The 6,672-nt window shown below is 43.1% G+C and overlaps 1 protein-coding gene across 5 annotated transcripts in view; it reads left to right on the forward strand.

Annotated features, from left to right (window-relative positions):
• Positions 1-6,672, forward strand: part of TSPAN4 (tetraspanin 4) — a 398,612-nt gene that overhangs the window by 203,338 nt on the left and 188,602 nt on the right. The window contains exon 1 of one of the 5 annotated variants that reach the window (XM_031055726.1): positions 6,587-6,611. The exons of 3 other annotated variants lie outside the window; for them this stretch is intronic. The gene's annotated coding sequence lies outside the window, so the exon portion shown is untranslated. Of the gene's footprint in view, positions 1-6,586; positions 6,612-6,672 lie in introns of those variants that run through there. One more of the 5 variants, XM_005419509.2, reaches the window with a different exon arrangement.

The raw sequence follows: 6,672 nt of genomic DNA on the forward strand, positions 1-6,672 counted from the left end.
TGAAACACTGCATTTCTCCAGCTTATGTCCAATCACACTCATGAAATCATTTAATGTATGCTTACTATTTTAGTCCATGAATATCTCAAAGCAGTGAAAACTGTGGTTGAGTACTCAGTTGAAATGGGCTCTCTGTGACCTGATTCTTCAATGTGCTGAGCGCTTGCTGGGGTGCCTGTGAGGTCAGTGAGTGCTTCTGGGCCTTCATTGCTTTGGAAGTGGAGCTGAAATATGGTGATGTGAACTTTGCTTCGTGCTCATGTGCGTGCAAAACCTTAGTCCTGTTTTTAAGAATGCAAGACAAGAAGAGAATCCATTTTGAGTCTCCAAGGAAAAAATCCATAAAGATGTTAAAAGGCAGACACTAGTTAGTGAACATTATTGAATCCTCGAGTTTTTCTAAGTCATTGTATTGTTTTCTCTGCTTCTGCTTTCACAATAACTTTCTCCTTTCATTAGAACTGTGCAGTTGAAAGATGTTCATGCCTGATTACTTTATACTTGACAGAAAAATCCTGAGTACCACATATGTTTGAAATGGTGTTTCTTTGAATGTCAGCTGATCTCTCAGGTTAGAGCAAGTAACCTGATTTTAAGAAAACTAGCACATAAATTGCATCTGTGCTGCTAGGACCTGCTGACACCACAAAGATAGGTCTTGACAAAAGTTTTATTTGGGCTACAACTCTTCTTGTATGGCATGTCAGATGGGTTCTTTATTTCTGCTCTTTCATTCTTTATTACTGAGGGCATTAGTAGGGAAGCAGGCTTTCTGCTTCTTCAGGAATTTGCAGACTGGCACTGCTTATCTTTTATCTGCAGCAATAATCCTCTCTGTGTAGGTCTCAAATATGCAGAATTCCTGGGGAAACAAGGAATCTCCTTACTCTAAAAATTTTAGTATTGGACAAAAGAAATCATTAGCAAAGAACAGGATGACAAAAGCTCAGAAAGAACAAATGGCAAGGGAGCTCTGTGGTGCACAGGGTTTTGGAGGCTGATACCAGATAATTTTAAAGATATTTTATTTGTTTAGTCTGACTTGGCACCAGCTATTCTGCATGTATGTACACTCTCAGCACTATTTGAGCACACAGATGCTCCAGTATGGGTGAAGGAAATGCCCTCAGCCTGAGTCATGCATGTAGGAATAGAAGTCAGTCTGAATCCACAGGCAGAGGTGATGGCAGCAGTTATGCAGATGAGAGCACGTAAAAAGGAATGAGGTTTCTGCAAAGTTACTTGTGCACAGGCTTAAATAAAGAGCATTGCAAATCATACCTAGAATATTTTCTCTGTGTCTATGATTATGTTATTTCCATAGCAACTAATTATGCCATAAACCAAAGATCATGACTTCAGGTGACATGTGAGCAGAAGGAGATGAGCTATTAAGTATTGAAGATTTTTTTAATGCAAATTTCCTTATTTATAAAGAAAAAGAAAGAAAATGAAAGAAACCAAACAAACAGCAAACCAACCAACCCTGAAGTCTGCTATATAAGTGAAATTGCTTGTGCCTGGAATGTGTTTTCAAAGTTTTGTTGGAGACATCAGTAAATATTTCAAGTAGTTGTAGGTACAAGTGTGAATATCAACAGATTTTTGTATTAGCTGAGGAAATCTCTAGAATGTCTGACTGTATTCTCCTGCCCATGCAATCCAGGGCTCAACCCTTTCCAGCAACTCTAACCTTTTACAGATGCTGAAATTGCTAATGGACGAACAGGGATCCTGGAAATAAAAGAAAAGGTCTGGGTTCGTAGGTATGTGATAAGCTTGAGGTTGCAGTGAACCATACTATCTTTGGCTTCACACATTAAAAACATTCCTATTTCTTTTGAAAACAAAAGATTCTAGAGATTTTCTCAGTTTACAGCCTCATGGTCCTATTCTTTGAACTGAAGGACCTGCAGCCCAGAGTAGAACTGATATTGCTCAATTTACCTGTTTCTTAGGGGACTGCTTTAACATATCTGGTGTTTGGTTCAGGAGCTGGCTTTATAGCTCCCCTCCTGACCCACCTGCACCTCCCTTAAAGTCTTTGGCAACATGTGCAGACTCATTGCACCATGTGAATTTTTAGGAGAGAGCAGGATTGAGGGAGGAAACCTGTTGATTACTGCTTGAATTGACCTGGAATGTTTCCAGGGATGGGGCATCTACAACCTCTTTGGGCAACTTCCTCCAGTATTTCATCATCTCATTGGAAAAAAAAAATTCCTTTTATATATATATAGTCTGAATCTATTCTCTTTTAGTTTAAAACCATTACCCCTTATCCCGTGGCTACAGGTCCTATTAAAAAGCCTGTCCCCATCTTTCTTTAAGCCCCATTTAGGTACTGAAAGTGTGCAGTGAGGTCTCCCTGGAGCCTCTTCTTCTCCAGGCTGAACAACCTGAACTTTTTCAGACTTCCCCATTAGGGAAGGAGTTCCAGCCCTCTGATTGCTTTTGTGGCCCTTCTGCAGACCCACTCCCAACAGGTCCATGTCTTCCTTGAACTGAGGACTCCAGAGCTGATGTACTATTCCACATGGGCTCTCATCAGAGCAGAGGGGCAGAATCACCCCCCTCAACCTGCTGGCCATGCTGGCCAGTACCCCCAAGTCCCTCTGGGCAGGGCTGCTCTCAATCCCTTCATCCCCCAGCCTGGGCTGATACTGGAGGTTGCCCCAACCCAGGTACATCACCTTCCACTTGGCCTTGTTGAACCTCATGAGGTTTCCATGGGCCCACTTTCAGAGCTTGTCCAGATCCCTGTGGATGGCATCCCATCCCTCAGGTATGGTGACTGCCCCGCTCAGCTTGCTGGCATCTGCAAACTTGGTGAGGGTGTGCTGGATCCCACTATGTCACCTATAGACACTAAACAGTCCTGGGCACGGTTGAGCAGAGACTGAAAACCTGTGGCAGCGTGAGGCTGACAGGTTAAAAATCATGTTCTCACTCTCTTTGCTTTGCTCTTTTAGTCATTTATACTCATGCAAAATGAATATACAAAAGCAAACAAATCAAAGACTCCATCACAAGGCTTTTTTTTCCTCCTAGCTGAAACAGCCAGCTTGGCCCTGAACTTTGGTTCACCCTCCAGTCAGAAGAGATGTTTCTCTTAGACTTTTGGAAGAGCTACAGTTTTTATAAAACCTGCATCACTGAATCAAACATAACCAAACAGTAGCTGCAAAGAGTGCACTGGGTGAGGAAACAAGGGATTTCTCTCCAGACATGTTGCTGAAGAAAAAGACAGGCAGGGCCAGACAGGTTTGATTAACACTTTTCTGTGGTGATCTCTGTACGTACATGAAATTAAAAAGTTGAGTATTCAGAGTGTATTCACCAGTTGATCACCTTTAGCTGATTTCAGTGCTGTGGTGGGAAGCAAAGCTAATAACTCACAAGAAGATGCCACTCTTGTAGTAATGTTTGATCTTAGTCATGTTGTTCACTGAAGCTACTGGGACTGATGTCACCTGTCACATGCATGCCTTTGCACACTCTTCTGTTGCAGAATGGGAGCAATTGTCACATCCATACTCTGTTTTATATAGTGTATTTCACTAATACCTTCTAGCAGGGTTCTTAAAAATTTTATTTTCTGGGTCACTTAACAAAGTCTACTGAGGTTAATTCAAAGTGGGTTGTTTCATTAGGATGATGGAGCAGGTATGCAGAATTTTGAAGACAGTGGCAAGAGGCATTAGTAGGGGGAAAACCAGTGCAACCATTAAAGGACTTATGAGACTAAATTAATGAGGAGGTAAATTAGTGCTGCATTTTGTCTGAGCTGAAGTCACTGATGTCTTGTGGTCATGAGTGTTAAATCATGGTGGAAGAAGAGAAAGCAGTATTCAAAATAATAAGGGAGGCGGTGTGGGGTCTGTGGTGGCTGCAGCTCAGGGTGAGGTGCAAAGTGTGGGCTGGGTGTCTTCAGGTGAAAGCCAAAGCTGTGGCTGCTCAGAGAGGGTGTGAGAGATAACACAGTTAAGAGATCTGCCCCTGATGCCCAAGCCTTTTACAGTTTATTGCCTGGAGTTCACCTGGTGTCATTAGAGTGAGACTGCTGCCTCTTCTCTTTCAGGGCCAGGGTTTTGGCTGGAGTCAGTGAAGGGTTACCAGCACTCCACTCAAAGTGGCAGGGACAGAGTTGTTATAACCTAAATGGTGCGTGCCACCAGAATCAATACAAATTGAACCTCTGCTGGCGAGACTGCACAGTGCTTGCTTTCTTGTGTAGAGGAATCAATATGAATTGGCCACAGGATGGGAATATAGAGATGCAGCTGGGGAGAGAAAAAATAGATGTTAAGCAGAGGTGAACAGAGGTCTCTAGGTCCACACCGTGATTTTAGGCTCAGTCATTAACAAAAAGTTTTGTGACAGCTCTAATTTGCCTGTCCTTTGGGTCACCCTTTAGACACAATGCCCCAGTGATGCAATGCTTCCAAAGCTTATTCTTCTTGGTTCACACATCACTTTATTGTTAAACAGCTAAAATGCCAGCATGGGTCCCAGCATGCCCTTTCCATTCACTTCACACCAGAGATGGGCAAGAGTAGAGTTCACCAGACCTTCTTCTTTTGTTGATTTCTCTCAGTCCCCATGCAGGACATCACTCCCTCATGTGAGCATGTCATCCAAGCTGCAGTTAGCCTGTTGGTGCAACATTGCTTTCTCAAGGGTTTCCCATTTAGGCTAGAGATTCTGACTGGGTTTCCTGGTGTGGAAGATTTAATAAAAGAATGATTGTAATGCCTGTTTACTAAATGACTCTGTTTCTAATTAGCTGTTGTTGTTGTCATGAGAAAGAACAGCAACTACTTGAGAACTACATTTTATACTTAAGTGCCTTTAAAAAGTTGTCATTTCCATGAGGTGTGCTACGGGATGAGGGTGAAAAGAGGCTGGAGAAAAAGTACCCTTTATTGTAAGGGTTATACAGGACCTCAGCCTTCCTCATACATTTTCTGTGTCTGAAATATATCCACTGTGTGTTGATGTTTATTTTTATTTAAAATAAACATTTAGAAATTCTTCCTTCTACCTTAGATCCTGACTTTATGAATTATTCCACTGTATTAAGGACTTCGTTCTCTTAAGAATTGATGATTTCTCGCCTTCAGGAAAGGGGAAAGCAAGTGATTTCTAACCCTTTTCTTATCCAGATAGCAATGAGCTGCCTTTGGGCTTCAGTTGTCTAGTTTACGGTAAATATGCCAAATTCTCCTCTGTTAAATGCAATACTATGGGCACCCTTGTTAAATCACAGTCATCTGACTTGTCACTGCTTCACCATAATTTGTGTGCAGAGCTCTACCCAGTTTTTCTTTCACGATTTACTAGGATGCTCCGTGCACAGGCATTTTTACATACATTTACATACATGACAGAAAGCGTAGAAAATATTTGAATCATTTTTGGGTTTCTGTTACCAAACTGGTCTAGTTGTAATACAGGTGAGGATAAAGGGTGGGGGCAGAACTCTTTGGTAGCACAGGAAAAATTAACAGTATATTGGGAACTCTGAGAACAGATCTGCTTCCACTGGACCATCTTTATTTGCTAGGGAAGGAAGATTCCTTTAAGGGGGCAGAGTTCATATTGTGCAGGAAAGGGAGGGGAGTAGAAAACTAATTTTGGAGGTAGGGAAATCAAAAAGTGGAAAGTTGTAACTCATCAAAGTTACTGAAACAGATGGTGCAGGAGTTATTATCCTTGTGTTTTGTGCTCAGGTTCTTTCTTTCTAAAGCTTGCACCAGGTATGGTCAGTGTATTTATAGTTTGTGGAGGAAATGGAGAGAAATAATTAGACTCTAAGTTTGCAGTTTGTAAATTAACAGAATTAGAGGGTGGTTTGCAGAGGCGAACTGCTTAGGCTATGCAAAACCAGCTCATTTTACTTTTACTAATTTGTTCTTTAATTAATTGGAGCCCATGTCTCCTGATTTATGCTGAGACTGGCAAGATGCTTCATGAAGGAAATCTGTTTTCATCTTGATTAATTCTCTGCTGGGCAGGCGTTTTAAAGAAATGTTAGCCAGCCATCTTTTGACGTAGTTTCAGCAGGTTACAGTCAAAATCAAAGGGCAGAGAGGAGGCAGACAGATAAGGAGGTGGCACATACAGCGACAAGTGAATTACTTGCACAGGGAGTTTGGGGCAAAGATGGTAAATGAGTCTTGCTTTCCTGAGTATTAATACTGTAATTGACGCAGTTTCAGTAAGATATTTCCTTCCCGAAAAAGTTGTGTGTGGCACATTTTCAACTCTTTCCTGCCTGTGGGAGCTGTCAGATTTTAGGGAAGTGCTCCCCAGCGTACGGAGCTTGATGCCGATCAGTGCGTTCTGACAGGGGACAAATGACCTGGCCATACGCGGTGCTGAGTGATGATTCCGTGGGACGGAGCGAATTAGGAGCATCCCGGTGATGGATCTGCAGTGGAATAAACGAGCCTTCCGGCAAGGGGAGCACGGTGTGTTCTGACCCCGCTCCCCGCGGAGCATCCCCAGCGCTTTTACGTACGAATCGTTCACTGCACGCACTTATTCCCGTTCCTTTCGGCAGCGCCGCCTGTGCATCCGGGCAGCCCCGCAAAGCCACCTGCGCCCAGGTTGGGGCTCCGCGCCGTGCTCGGAGTTTGGGGGCGGGGGGGAGCCGCGGCCCCGGGCGGG

The sequence above is a fragment of the Geospiza fortis genome, unplaced genomic scaffold (genome assembly GCF_000277835.1).
Source record: "Geospiza fortis unplaced genomic scaffold, GeoFor_1.0 scaffold66, whole genome shotgun sequence".
Lineage (NCBI taxonomy): Eukaryota > Metazoa > Chordata > Aves > Passeriformes > Thraupidae > Geospiza > Geospiza fortis.